A 24,586-nucleotide genomic window follows, 5' to 3' on the forward strand; every position below is an offset into this window, starting at 1 on the left:
CCCCACGTTAACCTTCAGAAGTCATCAGTGATGACAAAAGCGTGGTGTAATTTTAGATTAACTCTTACTCAGAGAGCATTGAAACAAGCAGAGCTGTGTACCAGCAAGAGCTACGAAGTAGGGAAGTGAAAAAAGAAGGGGAAGGTCAAAGGAAAATAAGTACATTTCCAAAACTGGAGTTCAAAAAACTGTTAAAAGATGCAGAGAAATGGGACTCCTAGCAACCACCTGAAGGCCCGGTAGACCACCAAAACAGCCCCCATCAGATAAACAGCACTTAAAGCTTTCATCTCTGAGAGAGAGGAGAAAATCAAGCTGCTTCAGATCTGAAAACATCCACAGGTGTTTCTGTCCATCCTTCCACTGTGAGAAGACGACTCAGTGCTGTGGGTCTGAAAGGATGTGTAGCTGTCAAGAAGAACCTCACTGAGAAAAGGAAATAGACAAAACCGTTTGCAAATCAAACAAAGAAGCTGCTGGTGTTCTCAGCACAAATCACTGACCACCCCAGAGTCCAGACCTCAACAACATTGAATGTGTTCAGGATTATTTGAATTGTGAAAAGCAAAACATACAAAAACATCTCCAGGGCGTATGAAAAACATCCCTGCATATTTCTTTGAAAAACTGAAAGTCTCCTGAAAATAACGGAAGCTGTAATAAAGGAAAATAAATTTTATATATTCTTTTCAGACTTTGGTGTGAATTGCTGTTAAATATATGAGCATCACTTTAAAAAAAGATTACACTTATAAAGTGTTTATGAATAGTTTAAAATTAGTATGTTCATGGTTGATAGGTCATAAACACTTTATAAATCATCAATAAGCAGTTATAACACATTAATAAAAAGGGCGAAAGTGAGCTGTTATATCTGATGAATGTAAATATGTTATTACACTAATAGGTTTAATGCTATCTGATGAAGAAGACAAAGTAAGATCAGTAAACATCACAATCTGAGGTTTAATGAATTTAATGAATGGGAGTTCCCTATTAACCAAACAACAGGTCACTGTGGCCCTTTCTATCTATGTGTTGTAAATGCTTATTAATGATTTTAAGGTCTTTTTGACTGAATTAATAATGATTAATAATCATTTTAAACCATTAATGAACCATTTCTAAAGGTAGGCTTATTTCAAAGTGGTGCCTGGTTTCTGTTTTTTTTCCAGACCCTGAAAAATGAACAACTTTTACTTCTAATGGCTGGTTTGACTGGAAATTACAGAAAGGAATGATGATAATTTCTCTGCACAGTACTGTACATAGCATTTATGAGGTTGTTAATGTGACATATTTGAATGGAGACAAGCAAAATTGATAGTTTAGCATTTCAACTTGCCAGAACAATGCTTTCCACAATGGGGGTATGGGAGCCCTCAGGACCTTTGGACCTTGAGAAAAGGGTGTAATGTCTGGAATTTAAGTTCAGTTGTATTTAATAGAATCATCACATTTATTGTACTTAAACCTTGCATGAATTGTAGTAATACTTCGGTTTGGAAACAACAAGGTTAAATTCTTGAATTGCCCAATGGAAAATGATCAACACAAGAGCTCTCTAATTGGTCGGGACTTCAGAAGTTGAAATGAAGTCCTAACATTTTCTATTTTCTTTTACTATACTTAGGAATTGACAGAATCAACCTATCACATGTTGATTCAGGTGGGGCCAAGTTAGTAAGAAACAACATTACTCTATGGCAGACATGGCAAACTGGGGACCTACCCTCATCTACTGCTCTAAATTCCATCCATGAAGGCCTAATTAGCTTATGAGCTGAATCAGGTGTGTTTAATGAGGCAGCCTACTGAAGTATGCAGTGTTTTGGCCTGCGAGGACTGGAGCCTGACACATGTGCTCTATAGGAAGTCCTAGAAATGTTACTGACTATGAATATGAGCTGTTTAACCAGGTTTTAGTTAGTTGTTCCGAACTGAAATGGGCGAGCAGGTCTATGACACAACTCTTTACTGAAAGAGCCGCTGTAAAAATGATACAAGCTCAAATATGTTCAAAGGTCTGTTACAAGTTTTAAGAAAACATATGAAATATCTTTTGAAAGCTTTAAATGTCCATGTGTCCATGTAAATGGCTGGCAAAAAAATAATAATAATAATAATAAATAATAATAATAATAAAACGCTCAAGTGCACCAGTGTTAACTTAGCACTAACATAGTATTAGAAATCTCATAGAGACACTATCAGAAATCTGCGATGATGTAGATATGTATTTTTTTCTCATTTTTCTACCAAGTATTGATGTTTATGGCCTGAGCACTAATAGTAAGAGTTCCCCACAACTAACAGATAAAACTCTAGAATTAAGCATAGATGTCCAACATGGACTATAGGGCTTTAGTTGCATTCACTTATTCATCATATTCACTGTTGAAATTTTCCAATCTACGTCACTTTTGTGTTTGCCAGTAACAGAAGAGATATTTTATGAATTGGAGTTGATGGAAAGCTGTTATTATTGTGCATATAAAACACTTTTACCATGTTGTTATCATTGTTTGACATCAAAATTATACCAAAAGGAACTGCAAACTATCACTACAAAGAATAAATCAAAGTATAAATAAATGTGTCAGAGCTGCATATTTTGAGTTTCTAAAAATTGCACAGACTACATGAACCATGAAGTTAATTCCGCAACACTTTCCTGAAGGGCAGAGCTTATAATACCTATACAACACCTACATACGCCTGTCATAAGAGCTGACAAACAAAAATTTGAACATCCACAGTCACATGTACTGATTTGCTGATATTCTAGGTGAAAATAAGCGAATACTTCCTCTACAGAGAACACACTTTTTCTGCCAGTTTTATTGCAAAATTTATATTTATTTACTAAGCTTGACATACTGAAAAGAAAAAAAAAACAAACATGAAATATAAAGTGTGCCATTACTTATGCACAGGCCATATTTTCACATTGTATTTTTTTTTTTTTTGTTTCCCCAAATATGTTAAATGAACAGTAATCGCGCATTATGATTTGTGAACATTAATAATAAAAAATAATAAAACATTATTTGATCAGGGAGCTCAAACTTTTGCATACAACCACATACAGACATTGATTAAGGCTAATTCCATCAAGCAGAACCTGCTGAGGTTGACAAATGCAGCCTTTATGACTACTGACACTTGCTGAAATAAGCCTTTTAAAAATGCTTATGTAGTTTTATATCAACTGTCACAAAAGCTCATGCAGCCTTACGAATGCTGCCCTTTAGTAAAGCATTACCATTAATTCCGTATTTATGTCATTACATTAGAAAGTAGCCTTGTAAGGGTTAAGCACCGATCCAAGCGCAGCCGCCGGGTGCCGGACCTGCTCTGGAGCGCTGTGATAACTCCTCGCTCTCCTCCAGAGTACAAGAGCCATTTGCATTTTTTTCTTCTTCTTTATCAGTCCTTGCTCGACAACTGCAGCCCGCACTTCCACGTCGCCTCGCCGATCCTGTAGGTACATTGCGGATAATCGTAATCCCCTCTACCTGAACAGAATCTTCTTTCGCTGGGTTTACGCTCGTGGCCGTTAAATGAAAACGTTTTCTCGCCTGCCTGCGTGCCTGCCGAAATACCTTCTGGAGGAAAAAAAAAAAAATAGAAAGCAATTTGCTCAAGCCTGATGGAGTGTCAAGAGTGAAGAGTCAAGAAGAACTTTATTGTCCGCCCATCCATATACAAGTACAAGTAAAGGAACTTGGTGGAACCAAATAATGACAATTTGACATGCAAAGCCTATGTTTGCTAGACCATATGGTAGGATTGGCCAAGCCAGTGGAGACTGCATTGTGCAAATAGACTATATAACAATGCAAAATACTAAATTCTAATAAAAAAGCATGATCACTGTCAACTCAAAACTTATTAACTAATTGTTTTACTGTTGGTTCCTTTTAGTTTTAGGGAAGAAACAGTTGCCCAATTTACCCAATTTTCCACTTCCACTAGATGAAGTCAATCAGCCAAGACATTGTGTCACAGATTCTTCCTTTGTCCCTCTGAGTGTCTGTTTCTTCCTCTCTGTTGTAGCCATGTGCCTTTTGTTTTCTTATACCATGTACCCTGGTCCTGCCCCCTTGTTATCTGCTCCACCTGTCTGTGCTCCGCCCCTCATTAGTCCCAGGTGTTTCTTATTTTCCCTCAGTGTATTTATACCCCTGTGTTTGTTCAGTCTTTGTCTTGCATTGTGGATGTAATCTTGTCTCTTGTTTGCTTGTGGTGCTTTTGGTTTGGTTTGGTTTTGTCATGGACTCTAATTTCAATAAAAATAACTCGCATTTGCATCCCGCCTCCATGCCTCAAACGTTACACATTGACAAAGTCTAAATGTTGCTCCTCAAGTAAGAACTGGAGCTATGAAGCTAAAGTTGCTAACAAACACTACAATTTAATACTTTATTTATAAAGATCACGCAAGTCATGATGTGTCCTAAACCACATGACCAAGTCTGCATGACCTTAATGAAGACCTGAAGCAGATTGAAAGTTTTAGAGATGCAGATGCATCACAGAAATGATTTGGACTATTTGGGTGACTATTGGGTTCTAGCGACTGTTAGCAATGTTAGCCTCGTAGCTACAGCTCTAAACCAAAGAAGCAAAATTTGGACTCCATGCATGTCTTGGCTAATCGACTACATCTGATGCAACTGTTTAAATTTGTTTTTTTGGAAACTCTACAGTACTAGATAATCATTATGGTTAACATGGTAAGTTCCAATACAGTTTAACCAATCCACATTCACCTCGTACATTTCTTCTTTTTGCTTTTTTTCCCCCTTTTGTAACATCCCTGCAAATATATTTTTTAAAATAACTGCAAATTTTGGGACCTGTGATTGAACCCAAATGGACGATCAGAACTTTTTCAGGCCCTGAATCTCAAGTTTTCAGTTTCAGCACTTAAGAAAAGAAAAAAGACATTTATATTTGTATTTTTAGTTTTTCTGTGGGCCACTATTCTTTGTATTTATAAACAGGTGGGCCTTGAGGTAGAAAAGAATATTATAGTAGTCATATAGCAAGGTGTTTTATACAGTATATTCTGCCTATACTGTGAATGTTGCACCAGAATTCAACTGGAGATGCTGTATAAAACTATAAAACACATTTAAGATATCATACTAGCTTGAACACAGTACATTATTAGAGAAATAACTGTGTACATGAAACAGGACTTGAACATGTTTCCACCCAATTAATTCCACTTTACTCCACCACTGCAGCCTGAAAGTTTGGAAAATTGAACTCTTGGCTGCTGGCAGTGGAGGAATTTTCCATCATGGCTCGACTGAAAACAATGGAATATCCAGTTTGCCATTGTACTTCTACTACCAGAATATAAAGCCAGCATTATTGGGGATTCTGGGTGGGTGCGGGAAAGATAAGAGTTTGTGGTCCATGCAGAAATCGTTTCATTACACTGAGTAGTGTCAACTGCTTATTAACCAAAGCAGCAGTCCATGATGAAGTCAATAAAGGTCAAAAGACCGGTGTGCTAACACAGTGTTTATCTGAAATAGATGGCTCTGTTTATGAAAACGGGTGATGAAAGGTGCCAAAACGCATTTCAGAAAGGGCTAATGGTGTTCAAATGGTGGTTTTCTCTCCCTTTCCAACCGACTACAAATGAGCTTGATTTGAAGCGTTATTCCGCCGCTGTGACAGCATGAGGTGGTGGCAGAATCGATCTGATTTCTGTCAAGAAGAACCCTCCCAGCCAAGGAAATCTATTACAGACCTCAGTGATAAGGAAGGCCCGAAGGAAGGGATGGCTCTAAGACGATTCAAACCCGATCTGGTGTTCTTACTTGAAGCACATTGAAATCTGCTTTAGAAGATTTTTCAGACAGCTTCTGCTCGCAGCAATGTTCTCTGCATGTATTCAAAGCTCAGCGAATGTTAGCTCAGTGAGGGGGATAAATGAAACTGTTTGAAGGCTGTTGGGATTAACTACTGATGGCTGACTTCCAGAATTACTGAGTTATTGTTACTAAAACTTTGAATGAACTCATAGAGCATAGTTCGAAAACCACCATCTGAAAGATCTGTTCTGTTGCTCCTTGCTGGTGTATAGTTAAACACTGTAGCCCATCTGTGGATGCTAAATTGGTGTTGTCCTCTTAAAAGAGATGGTTCTTCAAGGGTTCTTTAGTGAAGAAAATGGTTCTATATAGAAGTATGAACACTCAAAGATGGAAGAGGTCTTTGCCTTGTGAAAGAGTTCTTCAGATTGATGGAAAATCTGCTGTATTTAGTTGTAAATAGAACCTTTTTGAAAATGGTTTGATGTACACTCTTATCAAAGATGGTTCAAGAGTTTTTTTTAGTAAAGGAGCTGGTTCTATTTAGAACCATAAGTTCTACATTGAACCATTTAATGCTTAAATGGTCTTTGCATGGTGACAATGTGTCATGTAGTATAGTGTTGTAGTGCCTGAGTCTCAACATGAAAGTTGGTCGGGGGTAAAAAAGAACTATTACCTTTTTATTTTGATTTGTTTTTTTCAATACAATGAATCACATTTGAAACCAAAAGCTTTAAGCCACACACTAAATAATACATAAATAAAAGTGCTGGAATATGCTTTATTTACTACAGTTACTACATAATAACATAGTAATAAGCAATTGGTTAATTGCTATTTATGGGCTGGATATGTTTATTACAAGGTATTGGTATCATAAGGCTTCATAAGGGCATTATAATGCACACCAGAATGTGCAAAAAATTAAAATACTTAGTTTACCCTAGTTGCTACTTAATAATATATTAATAAGTAGCCTGTTAATTAATAATGTTCCAGCACCCCCATGACTGAGAAGGATTACTGGCTTAGATGATGCATGAGTGAGTGGCTTGCTAAGCCTTCATAAAAGAATTGCAGGTGCTCTGAAAATACTTAGCTCACCTTTGTTACTGCTTAATAATGTAGTAATAAGCAGCACTTCTGTTTTGGTAAGGCTTAATAAAAGCTGAAATCTGAAAATGATTAATTCACCTTAGTTATTACATAATGATGTAATAATCAACAGCATGTTAATTTTTTTTTTTTATTAAGGCTTAATAAAGCTAAAATCTGAATGCAGAATTCACTCTAGTTATTACTTAATAATGAACATAAATAAACAGCCTGCTAATTAGCTACTAACCAGTTAAGGCTTAATAAAAGCATAGCAGCTGCTTTGAAAATATTTAGTGCACCTTTCTCTTTTGCTTAATGATGTAGTAATAAACGGCCTGTTAAATAACTACAGGCTTGTTAAGGCTTAATAAAAGCATTACAGATGCTCTGAAAATTCTTTACTTTCGTGTCTGTTTAATTATGTAGTAATAAGCAGCTTGTAAATTGACGATGCAGCTTGTAATTGACTGCTAAGGCTTAATGAAAGAAATATAGGTGCTCTGAAAATAATTAATTCACTCTAGTTACTGCTCAATAATGTAGAAATAAGCCAGCTGTTAATTAATAACATGCTTTGTTAAAGCTTAATAAAAGCTGAAATCTGAAAATGTTGAATTCACCGTAATTATTACTTAAAAATGCAGTAATAAACAGCCTGTTCATTAATAACTTCTGTTTTATTAAGGTGTAATAAAAGTTGAAACCTGAAAATTCAGAATTTACCCTAGTTATTACTTAATAATGTAGTAATAAACACTGTAATTAACTACTAACTATTAATATAAGCATTAATACAAGCATTGAAGATGCTTTGAAAATGTTTAGTTCACCTTTGTTTCTGCTTAACAATGTAGTAATTAGCAGCCTGTTAAATAACTACTGGCTTATTATGCATTGAAGATGCTCAGAAAATGTTAGTTTACCTCTATTTCTACTTAATCATGTAGTAATAAGCAGCTTGTTAATTGACTACTGGCTTGATAAGGCTTAATAAAAGCATCACGGGTGTTCTGAAAATAGTTCACTCTAATTACTACTTAATAATGTAGTTAAAAGCAGCCTGTTAATTACCAACTATTCGCTTATTGAGTCTTAATGAAAACATTACAGGTACTCTGAAAACATGTTCACGTTACTGCTCAATAATGTATTAATATGCAGCTAGTTGGTTATCAACTACTGGCTTGCTAAGTCTTAATAAATACATTGCAGATGTTCTGAAAATACTTAATTAACCCTAGCTACTGCTTAATAATATAGTAATTAGAAGCTGTTCATTTTAATTTCTGCTTTGTTAACGCTTAATAAAGTTGAAATCTGAAAATGCTGAATCCACCTTAGTTATTACTTAATAATGTAGTAATAAACAACCTGTTAATTGACTACTAACTAGTTAAGGCTTTATAAAAGCATTGCAGATGCTCTGAAAATATTTAGTTCGCCTCTGTTTCTAAAAATGTTCTGAAAATAGTTCACTCTAATTACTACTTCATAATATAGTTATAAACAGCCTGTTAATTACCAACTAATTGCTTGTTGAGTCTTGATGAATACATTATAGGTACTCTGGTTACCATAGCTACTGCTTGATAAATGTATAAATATGCAGCTTTATTAAGCTAATTTATTAAGCTCAATAAATATTAAGCTTAATAAATACAATACAGATGCTCTGTAAATACTGGGATCACTCTGGTTACTGCTTAATAATATAGTAATGTAGTGTATAAATTACCAAGTGCTGCCTTGTTAAACTTTAATAAGTGCATTAAAAGCATTATAATGTCCCCAAATACTGAAGTGCTACCTATACATTTTACCGCTGTCACTTCTATGACTGCGCATACAGGCCTATTTCTTTCAATACTAAACAAATCTGTTCATCACAGGGTGCAGTTCACACGGCGAACTTGTTCTAATCAGGCTTTTCCAACTAACACCTGAAGTCAAGCAGCAGAGCTGATTGACTCGCAGCAAAAGAAATTCTATCACGAACGTACGCATCACTGCGATAGTCATTCCGCGGCAATTACAGCAGCGAGATCAATGCCGACTTGAAAAAAATCCATCTCTTCAGATCCCAGACGAAATGTTCTGGTGCTTTTTCTCTCCCCCACCCCCCCCAACCCCCACCCCTCCCTCATTTTCCATCTTGAAAATGCTTAACAGGTTCGGGGGCCGTCAATCAGGCCGTCGATCCGGGTGCCATTCTGAAAGCGATCTGTGCTTTCTTTGGCAGTGTGTAGCAAATGCAAATGGCAAACGTGGCCGAGCGAGATGTGCTCTGAGAGTTTCCATTATTGTTTTGTGTCGTTCCAATTTAGATAAGGGAATAATCTGCCTAATGCCACTGATCGAGTTAATCTGAGCGGCCTGATAGGCCTCTGGGGGGAAAATGAGAGAGAGAGTGATGGGATTATAGCTTACACATGGCAGATCAGGATATAACCCTGCTTCTCTCACTCTCACTGACAGATATTTACTCAAGTGCTTGTCTTCAACAGGTGACAACAAACTAATGTCTTCATTAACCCTTAAACATTGCAGCTTTCTCTGGCAATAACAAAGGCATTTAATATGAATTGTTTCTCACCCACAGCTCATTGAAATAAGCGCAGCAATTCTGTATTTGTAAGTAGAAGAGGAGGTATTCTATTAAGTTGGCTTAGCAACTTAGTGTTCTTCAGTAGAACATTGCTATAAATCTGCTACAACTGTTGTCACAAAGGACATCTCTTATACTGCCCCTTATAGACATTACACATTGACTGACCAACATACCAGCATATTTACACATGCACAGATTAGCAACCACCTGGGATGCAACACCTTAGCAACAACCTAGGAACACCATAATTATCACTTTGGGCATCATAACAATGGCCTAGCAGCAACACTTTAGCAACCACTTGGGATAGTATAGCCATGACCACATAACACATTAGCAACCACCTGGGATAACACAGCAAAGGTCTAGCAACACCTTAATAACTTGGAATAGCATAGCAGTGGCCTAGCAACACCTTAGAAACCACTTAGGTTAACACAGCAGTGGGTTAGCAACACCTTAGCAACCACCAAGGATAATATAGCAATCGTCTAGCAACACCTAAGCAACCACCTGGGATACCATAGTAATGGCCTAAAAACAGCTTACCAACCAACTGGGATGACATAGCAATGGCCTAGCAACACCTTAGCAACCACCTGGTAAAACATAGGAATGGCCGAGCAACACCATAGCAACCAACTGGGATAACATAGCAAAAGTCTACCAACACCTTAGCACCCCCTGGTAAAACATACCAATAGCCTAACAACACCTTAGCAACCATGAAGGAAAAAATAGTAAAGATCTAGCAACACCTTAGCAACCACCTGGAATTACATAGCAATCATCTAGCAACACCTTAGCAACCACCTGGGATACCATAGCAGTGGCCTATAAACACCTTACCAACCAACTGGGATGACATAGCAATGGCCTAGCAACACCTTAACAACCACCAAGGATGACATAGCAATGGCCTAGCAACCTCCTGGGATAACGTAGCAATGGCTTAGCAACATCTTGGCAACCAACTGGCATGGCATAGCAAAAGCCTATCAACACCTTAGCAACCCCCTGGGATGACATAGCAATGGCCTCTCAACACCTTAGCAACCAACTGGGACAACATAACAAAAGTCTACCAACGCCTTAGCAACCTCCTGTTAAAACAAAACAATATCCTAGCAACACCTTAGCAACCATGAAGGATAAAATAGCAAAGGTCTAGCAACACCTTAGCAACCACCTGGAATAACAGCAAAGGCCTATTAACACCTTAGCAACCCCTGGGATAAAATAGCAATGGCCTCTCAATACCTTAGCAACCACCTGGGACAACATAGCAAAGGCCTACCAACACCTTACCAACCACTTGGGAAAGTTCAGGCAATGGCTTTGACAAGGCAACTTAAAGTTTGTTCACAATTGAATTTAATGCAGTTATTATTAATTTAATTACATTATTGTTGTGTAGTCTTTTGACGCTGAAAGCGTATATGAAGTTATACTGTAACTGACTATATAATTGTGGTAACACTTTAAAAGACTACCTGAATGGGGGCTGCATAATCTCAAGATGATTTTAAGTAAATAACATTCTATTGACCTGAGGCTCCTTAAACTAAAGTGAAGGACATTCACTGAATTTATAACACTGTTATGAAGCATAATTCCCAATCTCATCTGGAGATTATGGGCATAAGGTGTCTATAAATACTCCAGTGCTGCTCTATAAATGTGGTTTTTCATGTCTTATGTAATTATTGTGATGGTGGTTCTTACATAGTGTTTATATACCATGATATGTATACCATACTTAGCATAATTGCTATGTTTAAGCAATATAGCAAAAAAGGCAAGAACAGCTGTGGATTTCTAAGACTAAATAGGGCAAATCAGTCCTCCGAAGCACAAGGTAAACCATATAGAATGTGGGCAATTTACAGGAACAGCATTGTGTTGAGAACATCAGGTCTAATGGAAACCAATTTGATCCATGATAGCAGTAATGACCATTGACCATATGACCTTACTACAAAATCCTGACCATCTAACGCTGTAGAGTTGAATCTGTTAGGCCAGTTTTTGTTTATTTATGTGTCCATCTTTCTACTCATCTGCTTTGGAATCTGTCTATAGGCTTCTACATCCACTGTCCACTTTATTGGACACAAAAACCTACCTTGTTCTTCCACTCACTGGCCACTTTATTAGAAACATCTACCTTATACTTCCACTAATTGGCCACTTTATTAGAAACACCAATCTTGTACTTCCACTCACTGGCCACTTTATTAGAAACATCTACCTTGTACTTTCACTCACTGGCCATTTTATTAGAAACACCTACCTTGTTTGTCCACTCACTGGCCACTTTATGAAAAACCTATACCTTGTTCTTCCATTCACTGTCCAGTTTATTAGAAAGACCTCTCAAGTATTTCCACTCACTGGCCACTTGTTTTGAGTGATGCCAAAGAAGAACTGCTTTAGGTTCCCTAACAAAAGATGTTTGGAAAAGAAATGTGTAAAAAACCTTTTAAAGATTTGAAGGAGCTATGCCAATTTAAAGGTTCTTTCTAAAGTCTTTGAAAAATGTGGAGGTTCTTTCAACTTCAAAAAGGTTCTACATCCACTGAAATGTTCTTTAGGGAACCAGAGGTAGTTCTCCAATTGCATCATGCAAGGGAACTTCTGGCACATTTATATTTAAGATTACAGAATTCAGTCCATCTTTTGCTGCTTAATTTATCAGCCCCCATCTACTCCATTCATCATTGGTCAGTTTTCGACCACAGGACCACTGTTGTCCAGATATTATTTAGGCATTGGACCATTCTCAGCACAGCAGTGACCCTGACATGGAAGTGTGCCATGGTGTTGCTGGGGTTTTGACACATCAATATAACTACTAGTTTGAGAGTGGATTGCAACCCAAAAAGGTATGGATTGCAACCCAGGAGTGGCTCCGTGGTCAGACACTGACCTAGAACTGTGCAACAGCAGATAGACCACATTGTTTAACTGTACTCTTACCAGGTGGAGCTACAACTTATAGTTTCCACTGGGGAAGAAGACTACAATCAGAAGACTACAGCTTAAAGTATAGATCCAGAATAGCAACCTAATCTCCTCCACTGTATTGGATATTCAGCAAGCAATGCTATGAGATGCCTTGTGCATTGTTTTGGACAGAGATTGTGCTTCTATCATTCCTCCAGACTTACATGGAGTATAAATCTCTCACACATCTGATCCAGAGATTTTCTGACAAATCTCCCAACCCGCCGCTTTCATCTGCACAGATTTTTAAGTGCACGTCTGAAATATTGCCTCGTCAGATTCTTGGTTATGAACTCCTCTTCACAGCAGTGCACCTGCTGTTCAAACTCCAATATTTCATGTTGTATTCTTTTTTATGAGCATGTGCTGCATAGCATCATCCTACTCGTGGCGTCAAAACCATGCAGGAACTTTTTCGCTACATCTCTCCATGACAAGCGTACAGAGGTGAGATTCTAAATGTTTTTATTATTTTGTACCAAGTGGATTATGTGAGTTAAGCATGCAAGGGACCAGCCGTTGTACGTACAGAGCTGTCCATAAATACTGGGACACAATTGTGGTAACTATAAGGTTAAAATGTCAAATGCCAGATTGACATTGAAGGTATATACATCTACATTGGGTCAACCAAAAATGAACCCTTTGTCCTGGTCATTTCCAGTCAAAATGGTGATGAAGTACAAGTCATTTTTCAGCAGCATGGATATTACACAGCAGCCTCCCAGAGTAAATATATCATATAGAAATATACATAAATATGTCTACCCAGCTTCCATTCTTTTCGAGAGTCCTGCTTTCAAATTTTCGAAGAATTCTGCAGGGATATATGTTTCCACACCTCCAAAGTTTAGTCTTAGAAGTTGGTTGCATTTGCTGCTTCTCATGACCATACCACATATTTACCCAGTTTTATCTAGAACTACCTTGGAACTCACGATCATGTTACCCAATATAATTACCCAGTAGAAGTTTGGAGTTTGTACCTCTCACTTACTCAAGTAATACATGAAACTTAAGTGTTAACTTGGCTGTTTTGACTGGAAGTACTATGAACAAAGAGGGCTGTGCACTGACCATCCATTTGAGAGGACTGTAAGCAGCTGGAAACATTGTTAGTCATCAATAAACCATTTTTTAGAAGTGAAATCCTTTGCTATTGATGACTGCCCAAAGAATGGGACCCATAGACACCAAAAGACCTTGAGATCTTTTCTGGTGATGTTCTATCAAGCCTGAAGTCCAGCTTTTTTTTCAGTTCCTGGTTGTTTTTGAGCATTTCTGTCATTTTGCGTACTGAAGTGGGCTTTAGGTTTGGTGACTGAGTTGGTCAAGAATGTTGGTATCATGTTCGAGGTCTTCTCTTTAATTTTGAGAGACTGGTTGGAACTGAGCAGTTCAGGAGCTTCCAGCCAATTCTGAATCCATCTGCTGCTGGCACTGGTATTCACATCAATAGGGAACAAAGACCACTTCCTGAAGCCACACCTGCCCATACACCATGTTTCTCAGATGAGGTGGTTTGCTTTGGATCATGGAAGTTCCATTTTATTTCTATAGTTATCGCAAACCATTAATCTCGTAGGGGTTGATCTTCATGGTAACCTTCACTTCATTAAAGTTCTGGACTTTATCGCATAAATCCAAAGGCTTTAAGTACTTTTTGCAAGCTGTCCTGCTTTACTGGTACTTCTTTGGTTCTCATGACAACATCAAACGGCAGATGCAAATGCCACTTCTTGAATAATCTTTAGACTTTTTCTAAGCTTTGTTGCAAAAAGCCAAGTATGCAATGACACACAGCTGGCCAAGAAATGACCAAGAAGCCAATGTCTAATGACTTTTGGTCCTCTGAAAAGTGGAGCTATGTATTAAAAAAGTTGTTATTCCTATATTGATGTGCATATAGAAAAATGAAAGTTTTCATTCTGCACTTTTTTCTTAATTTCAAGTGTTGGAACACAGTGACTAACCCAGAAAAGTTGTCATTTTTCAAATACTTATGAGCTACACTGTTGCAAAAGATTATAGTGAAAGGGAGAAAATATTATTTATTCATGCTTGAAGATGTACAGAAGTTGTTATTGAGGAGGTTGAATTTACAAAAGAATAACAGATGGTCTTCAGGACCTATAATGAGCCTTGTTCTGAAGTAAACATAAGATTTTCAGTGTTGAATCCCCATTGACAGAGTATTAAATTTTAAAAGTAGGCTTAATCTTTATCCACACAACAAGCTGACTAAAACCCTTTCAATAGCTTCTGATTTTGGAGGCCAGCCCAGGAATAAAAGGGGGTGTTTTGTATGACCAAGCCAAAAAACAGGTATATGTTTAATATGGAGAGCAGCCAAAACATAAATCAGTGATTGCCAGTGTCAATGCAAGGCAAAGCTTATTTAAGCCATATTATAATTGTTCAAACTGGTGAATGGCATTAATAAAGATAACAATGTGAAGTCTACATTTATTATTGTCGTTGTTGCTCTCATTTGATTTACATCACAACATATTTACATGTAATTACACAATTATTACATAGTAATATCAATTGCATTTACTTTCAATTTATACAGGTTTTTATTGTTCTCCCAGCTTTTTTTTCTATTTAATTTCATGTCAAAAAAGGCAAAAAACAAAGGCAAAAAACAAAGTTAATACCTGTGTTATACAATTTTGTGGTGAATAATTTTGTAAATGCATTGAACCTTCAATCCATCATCAGCTGTTAGTTTCATTCTGTAGTTGAACGTAACATTAAATTGTATATATGTAATATTTATATTTGAATACATATTCATGTAAACAGTTAAATCAGGGGGGGATTCTTAGGGCCTTCTAGGCGTAATGATATCTGTGAAATTAAAATATGTCTGTGATTTTCGGTTAATTTCTAAGTAATACAATCGTATTTGTTGTATATTTTACCTTCACAAGAATTGTAGTGACATCGTAATTTAACTGCAAAGTTTTGGTTGGTTGAATTCCCGAAATGGCTAATGGAAAATTTTCCAGTTAGAGTTTTATTTCTCCACTGTGTCTCAGTAAATACAGTCAAGTGACCTCTCATTTTGGGGGCAGTCGTGGACTAGAAGTTCCAGAAGGTCACTGGTTTGATACCCTGAACCTACAGAACATGACTGAAGTGCCCTTGAGCAAGGCACCTAACCCCCAACTGCTCCCTGGGTCCATGGATAGGGCTGCCCACCTTCTTTCTTTTTGTATCTTTTCTGCTTTTTAACCAGAAAAGTTGAGTTGTGTCTTCAGAAACAGAACACCTTCCCTTGCAGAATGCAAAAGTGGGCCTTAACTGTTTGAATGCTGTGGTTTAATTGACGCTATTCAAAAAAATAAATAAAAAATAAAATAAAAGAACATATAGCCCAGACTAATAGCCCAATCATATTAACAGGCTACAAAAACAGGCAGGAGCACATACTGTAACTTGACAGAATCCTTTATAGAACCCTACTGAAAGACCTACCAAACTACGGTAAGAACTATCAAACAGCATGAAGTACGATGTTTGTTGGAGCAGAAACACAAACATGTTTTCCTCTGTTTCCATCGGCGATGGCTTGTTACTGTAGCATAAGCACTGAGATCTTAACTCGATTGAATAGTCCTATTCATCTGTAGCAGAAGAAGCTTTGTAGAACCACTGTTGTATTCCGTCTTATTACAGTGCAAAGCAAAACCACTGCTATAAAGTGTAATTGATTTTTTTTATATACGACTCTGCTGTTGTCTATTATTTAAGGTAGAGTCCTCAAGATGAACTCTGCTACACTGAGAAGTATTGGCAGCTGAAAAGAACACTGACTAGTCAAGGTGGAAAAACATGGCCTTAGACTGTCTATGCACTGAACCACTGTGCTTAACGAGCATTGTGCAATACTTGGGCCATAGTTATGGTAGAAATTTGAGGGTGGGCGATGTGGATGTGGCAAAATAAACAAGATCAGAATACATGAAATCTAAACTGCACCAGTAAAACAGAAGGTATGTATATAGTAGATGCTATTTGGTAAAACTTTCTTTGAATGCTGCTACATAAGTGACATAACTATGCCATAAATAAGTTATTACAGGTGGTATAAGTTTTGTTCAGTAGTCATTTTATCATTACCGTTAATAGTCGTGACAATGTAATGTTTGATGTCATGACAGCTTGTCACATGCTAATGCTGTCAATGTTCTGTACCAAGGTTCAAGTAAAATGTTTCTAGCTATACACACTGATATATACACTGATCAGGCATAACATTATGACCACCTCCTTGTTTCTACGCTCATTGTCCATTTTATCAGCTCCACTTACTATATAGGTGCACTTTGTAGTTCTACAGTTACAGACTGTAGTCCATCTGTTTCTCTGCATACTTTGTTAGCCCCCTTTTACCCTGTTCTTCGGTGGTCAGGACCCCCATGGACCCTCACAGAGCAGGTACTATTTGGGTGGCGGATCATTCTCAGCACTGCAGCAACACTGATGTGGTGGTGGTGTGTTAGTGTGTGTTGTGCTGGTATGAGTGGATCAGACACAGCAGTGCTGCTGGAGTTTTTAAACACTGTGTCCACTCACTGTCCACTCTATTAGACACTCCTACCTTGTCAGTCCACCTTTGAGATGTAAAGTCAGAGACGATAGCTCATCTGCTGCTGCACAGTTTGTGTTGGTCATCCTCTAGTCCTTCATCAGTGGTCAAAGGACGCTGCCCACAAGATGCTGTTGGCTGGATATTTTTGGTTGGTGGACTATTCTCAGTCCAGCAGTGACAATGAGGTGTTTAAAAACTCCAGCAGCACTGCTGTGTCTGATCCACTCAGACCAGCGCAACACACACTAACACACCACCACCACGTCAGTGTTACTGCAGTGCTGAGAATGATCTACCACCCAAATAGTACCTGCTCTGTGAGGGTCCAGGGGGTCCTGACCACTGAAGAACAGGGTAAAAGGGGGCTAACAAAGTATGCAGAGAAAGGGGCTCCCGAGTGGCGCAACCGTCTAAGCGTTGGCCCTATCTTCAGGAGATCGTGAGTTCGATCCCTGGTGATGCTACAGCCATCCGTAGCCGGGAGTCCAAGAGAGCACAATTGGCCTCGCTCTCTCTGGGTGGGTGGGATGGCCCCTCCTTCTCCCCCCATCACTCAACGCGATGCTAGTCAGCGCAGGCGTCTGTTAGCTGAAGTAACAGATCTGGCGGTTGGCGCTTTCCTCCGAGCGCGTTCAGCTGTCCAGTGACATTGCGTGAGCGGCAGTTCGAAAAGAAGCGGTGGCGCTTCACAGGTCTCAGAAGAAGCCTGTGTTAGCCTTCGCCCTCCTAGCGTTGATAGTATCGTGTGATTGGGGGAGTCCTAACTAGCGGGTCTAACTGGCGATGACTAAATTGGGGAGATAATTGGGTTAAAATCCCAGTATCAGAGAAACAGATGGACTACAGTCTGTAACTGTAGAACTACAAAGTGCACCTATATAGTAAGTGGAGCTGATTAAATGGACAATGAGTGTAGAAACAAGGAGATGGTCATATTGTTATGCCTGATCAGTGTGTATACAATATATGCATATTCAGAAAATCGAATATTGTTGATTACAGTAATATTCTGTTGTCAATTTGTGGTTTTGTAAAAGTACTTTTTATTGCATTACAAATACAGTACAGTATGTCATTACAGTCAACAAACATTACAGTACAAGAGCTATAAATGCTATGTGCAGCAACTCTGCTGCCAAGTAACTTTTTTTTTTCTTTACAGTCTATAAACAAATGCTCTTCCTGAATATTGCATTTTACATACATAATATCAATCATGATTATTGGCCAGAAAAGGCGCAGCTACATCTTGTCCCCAAATTGTTCAGACCTAAACATATCGTCATACTGCCCACCCAGCACATTTGGATTTTGTTTCAGAGAACACTGCTGCTAATGAAAGAATCCTTATGGCTTGCTGTTTTTCCATTCACTGAGATGTGGAACATTTTGTGCTATTTCCTCCGGCTGTCGAGGTTTAGATGTCTGGAATGGCCGTCTGGCACGTTTTCTGGTTCTGGACCCGCCGGCCTGTTGACTCTGAGAGTGTTGCTGACAGATGGCCGCCGCAGAAGAAGTTAGCCGTGATGCTGCTCGTGTGAAATCTTGCAGGGTTCTCATTCCCAAACCAGCCATCGGCCTTGACCCTCCAGCTACGGCAGACACCACAGCAGCAGTCAGCCAGAGGCGCTCTGCCTTCTAGGCCTCGTTATCTGCCTTCAGTTACCTGCTAAGCTTGAGCAACACAGCTGTTGACAGGATTTAGGTTAGCTGCTAGCATAAACGCTGCGTAATGCTTCCGGGATTGTTTCATCAGATTATCTGGCTGAGTGCCCTCCTTTAGTTACCTGCCATTCTTGAACAATGCCGCTGTTGACATGAAGATTCAGGCTTGCTGCTAGCATAAGAGCTACATAATGCTTCCAGTGCTGTTTCATCAGATTAAAGCCTAAAACAGTTGAAGGATAATGGAGCCGATATGTTACCCTTCACTGCAAAATGTTCTTTTCCTTTTCAGCGTGTCGTTTGATGGCAAACCTAATGACAACTGACTGGCACAACATCAGATTGTAGGCACTGGGGGTCAATTGTAGGGGTTCTGGACAGCTTTGTACCCTTTCACCAGAAACTCCTACATTGAGCTTCCACTAAGTTTGTGAGCTACAACTACCTCATACGTTTACCATATAGTTACAGGCTATAGACCATTTGTTGGTGCAAGGTGTATCAGCTACACTCATCCCCATTCATCATTGGTCATTTTCTGACTACAGGACCACTGTTTGTGGAATTGGGGTTCTTACACACCTCTGCTAGGTTTAGTGGGGTCTACCACCCAAAAATATCCAGCCAAGGGCACCTCTGTGGTCAGAAACTGTCCATGAAAAACTAAAGGATGGCCAACAAACTGTGCAACAACAGAAGAGCTAAATCTCTGTCCACCAGCAAGGTGGAGCTACAAGGAAGGGTTTCTAATAAAGTGGCCATTGAGTGTACACCATGATTACATACCACACAGTACTGTGTAAAAGTGAGACAACCATTCATTCATTTAATTTACAGCATTAAGCAACTAAATATAATATTTTTTCAGTATTTAGTGTCCACTGAAACATGGACATCTGCAGAGATGTTTTTTCCACATCTCCAAAGTTCAGTTATAGATGTTGGTTCTATTTTCTGCTAATCATGATCCGATTAGTCTCAAACACATTCAAAGATGTTGAGGTTTGGACTCTAGGGTGCTCATTCTGTCAGCAGGTTCTTTTTTGCCTATTTCTTTTTCTCAGTAAGGTTTTCTTGACAGCTACACGTCCTTTCAGACCCATAGCGTTGAGTTGTCTTCTCTCAGTGGAAATGTGTGGGACAGGTGTAGGTTTTTCTAAATCCAAATAATAATAATAATAAACTTAAGTTTCAAACTCAAGGACGCTCTACGATTCCAGATAACAAAACACACATGGCCTAGTCAAACTCTGCTGCCACAATGCAAAGTATCTGACTCCCGGCCTTGGCAAACTCCTCTACCAGGTTTAAAATGTTCTGTCTAGTGGCCTAGTCAAACTCTGCTGCCACAATGCAAAGGTCTAGGCAAATTCCACTGTTGTGTTATGCAATGATCTGGCTCTCAGCCTTATCAAACACCAGTACCACTACCAGCTCACAGTCTACTGAAACTCTGTCACATTGCAAAGGCCTCAACTTGCGGCCTAGTCAGACTATGCTGGTGCAAAGCTAAGTCCCCAGCTTGCAGCCTATTCAACTCCACCATCACAGTGCACAGTCTCAGGCAGCTCCACCTTTGAGGAGTCTAATCATACATCCCTGTCCTGATCTTACTTCCCCTGTTTTCCAGTCATGATTATTGCAGTGTAATTGGATCAATCATACATATCAGAGCTGTCAATCAGCTCTGCAAGCCATGCAAAGAGGGAACCTATATCTACCTGTGCCTTTTGGGAGGAACCTAAAAAGACATAGGTAGATATGTATGTGCCTGATTTTTTGTTAACTTAAATATATTTATAACTAAATGCATCAAAACTTGTGCACAACTGAATTAACATCAGTGAAAAGTTTCACAGTTAACTGTAATGACTTGCAGGATAATAAAAGCAAGCTAACTATACACAAGAGTCCTTGAGAAATGAAGTCAGGATGAGGATGTGAATTTGGGCTTCACACCATCATAATGCAAAATCCCTGGCTCAATCAATTAATCTTCATTTAAACTCAGAGTACGTTGAGGATGACCCTCATTTACAATGTAGCTGAGCCAATACAGAAATCAGGGATTGAAAAAAAATGGATTGTAAAAACATATCAAATGCCAAAATAATAATCATGATAGTAAATGTAATAGTAAAAAAAGAATTCATTCAAATCATAACAAACCATTAAAATAGCAAAAATAGAATAATAAATAACATCAAATAGGAATAAAATAAACAAAGAAAGAGTTACTGAAACAAATAAAAGAATAGAAAGTATAAAACAATAACTTGGCAGTAACTAAGAAGTAAAATTCGTAAAATGAAAAATGATAAAATAGATAAAAAAAAAGAATTATAAATGATACTCAATAACTAAAACATGCCAAAATCATATTAAAAGTGAACTACAATCAAATAAAACAAGAGGTGGTTAGAGACTAAATGTTCATGTGACACCAGGGAGTGAAATTTTAGAGTTTCCTCTAATGAGTTCCAGCTCGCTGGTGCACTGTAGCTAAAAGCAGATTTTGCCAGTTCAGTAAAAGCTCTCGGCACCTGAAGGGTGATCCAGTCACTGGAACAATTCTGATGAAATGTATTATTTACACTGAGTATTTCTGTGATATAAGTTGGCATATGGCCAGTAAGCACTTTATTAATAAAAAGAAGCCAAAGTGTCTCCCAACACACAGCCAGAGTTGACCAGTCGACCTTTTCACATAGTACACAGTGATGGGTATTGTATGAGTCACCAGTAATGAATCAATAATGAAGCAGAGTGCTATACAGGGTCTAAATATTTCAGAGTAGTTGCAGATGCTTATCTTTAAATCACATCATAATAATCCAGAATAGAGAATAGCATTGCTTCAACAATATTTTTCCTTGAGTGCATTGGGAAACACATTTGTTTTGATTCAAGAAGCCAAGTTTTTGCCTCAGTTTACATGTAAGCTTGTTAACATGATATTTAAAAGTGCATTAAGTGGAGTTGGCTAGGCTGCAAGTCGCAATGCAAAGTCCAAAGCTTGCATACAAGTCAACTCTGCCGTCGTGATGCAAAGTCCCCATCTCGCACCTATGCCACAATTGTGCCACAGCTTGTGGCCTAGTTAGACTCCACTGTCAAAGTCTCCGGCCCATGGCCAAGTCAACGCTGCTGTCATGATGCTAGGTCTAAAGCTTGTGGCCTAGTCAAACTCCACTGTTACAATGCAAAGGCCCCAGCTTGATGCCCAGTCAACCTCCACTGTCATGGTGCAAAGTTCCCAGCTTGTGGCCTAGTTACACTCCGCTGTCATGGTGCAAAGTCCCCAGCTTATGGCCTAGTCAAGCTCTGCTGTCATGGTGCAAAGTCCCCAGCTTGTGGCCTAGTGAAATTCTGCTGTCATGGTGCAAAGTCCCCAGCTCATGGCCTAGTCAAGCTCTGCTGTCATGGTGCAAAGTCCCCAGCTCGTGGCCTAGTCAAGCTCTGCTGTCATGGTGCAAAGTCCCCAGCTCATGGCCTAGTCAAGCTCTGCTGTCATGGTGCAAAGTCCCCAGCTTGTGGCCTAGTCAAATTCTGCTGTCATGGTGCAAAGTCCCCAGCTCATGGCCTAGTCAAGCTCTGCTGTCATGGTGCAAAGTCCCCAGCTCATGGCCTAGTCAAGCTCTGCTGTCATGGTGCAAAGTCCCTAGCTTGTGGCCTAGTCAAACTCTGCTGTCATGGTGCAAAGTCCCCAGCTCATGGCCTAGTCAAGCTCTGCTGTCATGGTGCAAAGTCCCCAGCTCATGGCCTAGTCAAGCTCTGCTGTCATGGTGCAAAGTCCCCAGCTCGTGGCCTAGTCAAGCTCTGCTGTCATGGTGCAAAGTCCCCAGCTTGTGGCCTAGTCAAATTCTGCTGTCATGGTGCAAAGTCCCCAGCTTGTGGCCTAGTCAAACTCTGCTGTCATGGTGCAAAGTCCCCAGCTCATGGCCTAGTCAAGCTCTGCTGTCATGGTGCAAAGTCCCCAGCTCGTGGCCTAGTCAAGCTCTGCTGTCATGGTGCAAAGTCCCCAGCTTGTGGCCTAGTTACACTCCGCTGTCATGGTGCAAAGTCCCCAGCTTATGGCCTAGTCAAGCTCTGCTGTCATGGTGCAAAGTCCCCAGCTCGTGGTCTAGTCAAACTCTGCTGTCATGGTGCAAAGTCCCCAGCTTGTGGCCTAGTCAAGCTCTGCTGTCATGGTGCAAAGTCCCCAGCTCATGGCCTAGTCAAGCTCTGCTGTCATGGTGCAAAGTCCCCAGCTCGTGGCCTAGTCAAGCTCTGCTGTCATGGTGCAAAGTCCCCAGCTTGTGGCCTAGTCAAGCTCTGCTGTCATGGTGCAAAGTCCCCAGCTTGTGGCCTAGTCAAGCTCTGCTGTCATGGTGCAAAGTCCCCAGCTTGTGGCCTAGTCATACTCTGCTGTCATGGTGCAAAGTCCCCAGCTTGTGGCCTAGTCAAATTCTGCTGTCATGGTGCAAAGTCCCCAGCTTGTGGCCTAGTCAAACTCTGCTGTCATGGTGCAAAGTCCCCAGCTCATGGCTTAGTCAAGCTCTGCTGTCATGGTGCAAAGTCACCAGCTCATGGCCTAGTCAAATTCTGCTGTCATGGTGCAAAGTCCCCAGCTTGTGGCCTAGTCAAACTCTGCTGTCATGGTGCAAAGTCCCCAGCTCATGGCTTAGTCAAGCTCTGCTGTCAAGGTGCAAAGTCACCAGCTTGTGGCCTAGTCAAGCTCTGCTGTCATGGTGCAAAGTCACCAGCTTATGGCCTAGTCATACTCTGCTGTCATGGTGCAAAGTCCCCAGCTCGTGGTCTAGTTAAACTCTGCTGTCATGGTGCAAAGTCCCCAGTTCATGGCCTAGTCAAGCTCTGCTGTCATGGTGCAAAGTCCCCAGCTTGTGGCCTAGTCAAACTCTGCTGTCATGGTGCAAAGTCCCCAGCTCTTGGCCTAGTCAAACTCTGCTGTCATGGTGCAAAGTCCCCAGCTCATGGCCTAGTCAAGCTCTGCTGTCATGGTGCAAAGTCCCCAGCTTGTGGCCTAGTCAAGCTCTGCTGTCATGGTGCAAAGTCCCCAGCTCATGGCCTAGTCAAGCTCTGCTGTCATGGTGCAAAGTCCCCAGCTTGTGGCCTAGTTACACTCCGCTGTCATGGTGCAAAGTCCCCAGCTTACGGCCTAGTCAAACTCTGCTGTCATGGTGCAAAGTCCCCAGCTTGTGGCCTAGTCAAGCTCTGCTGTCATGGTGCAAAGTCCCCAGCTTGTGGCCTAGTCATACTCTGCTGTCATGGTGCAAAGTCCCCAGCTTGTGGCCTAGTCAAATTCTGCTGTCATGGTGCAAAGTCACCAGCTTGTGGCCTAGTCAAACTCTGCTGTCATGGTGCAAAGTCCCCAGCTCGTGGCCTAGTCAAGCTCTGCTGTCATGGTGCAAAGTCCCCAGCTTGTGGCCTAGTCAAGCTCTGCTGTCATGGTGCAAAGTCCCCAGCTTGTGGCCTAGTCAAGCTCTGCTGTCATGGTGCAAAGTCCCCAGCTTGTGGCCTAGTCATACTCTGCTGTCATGGTGCAAAGTCCCCAGCTTGTGGCCTAGTCAAATTCTGCTGTCATGGTGCAAAGTCCCCAGCTTGTGGCCTAGTCAAACTCTGCTGTCATGGTGCAAAGTCCCCAGCTCATGGCTTAGTCAAGCTCTGCTGTCATGGTGCAAAGTCACCAGCTCATGGCCTAGTCAAATTCTGCTGTCATGGTGCAAAGTCCCCAGCTTGTGGCCTAGTCAAACTCTGCTGTCATGGTGCAAA

Source organism: Colossoma macropomum, unplaced genomic scaffold, assembly GCF_904425465.1.
Source record: "Colossoma macropomum unplaced genomic scaffold, Colossoma_macropomum, whole genome shotgun sequence".
Taxonomy (NCBI): domain Eukaryota; kingdom Metazoa; phylum Chordata; class Actinopteri; order Characiformes; family Serrasalmidae; genus Colossoma; species Colossoma macropomum.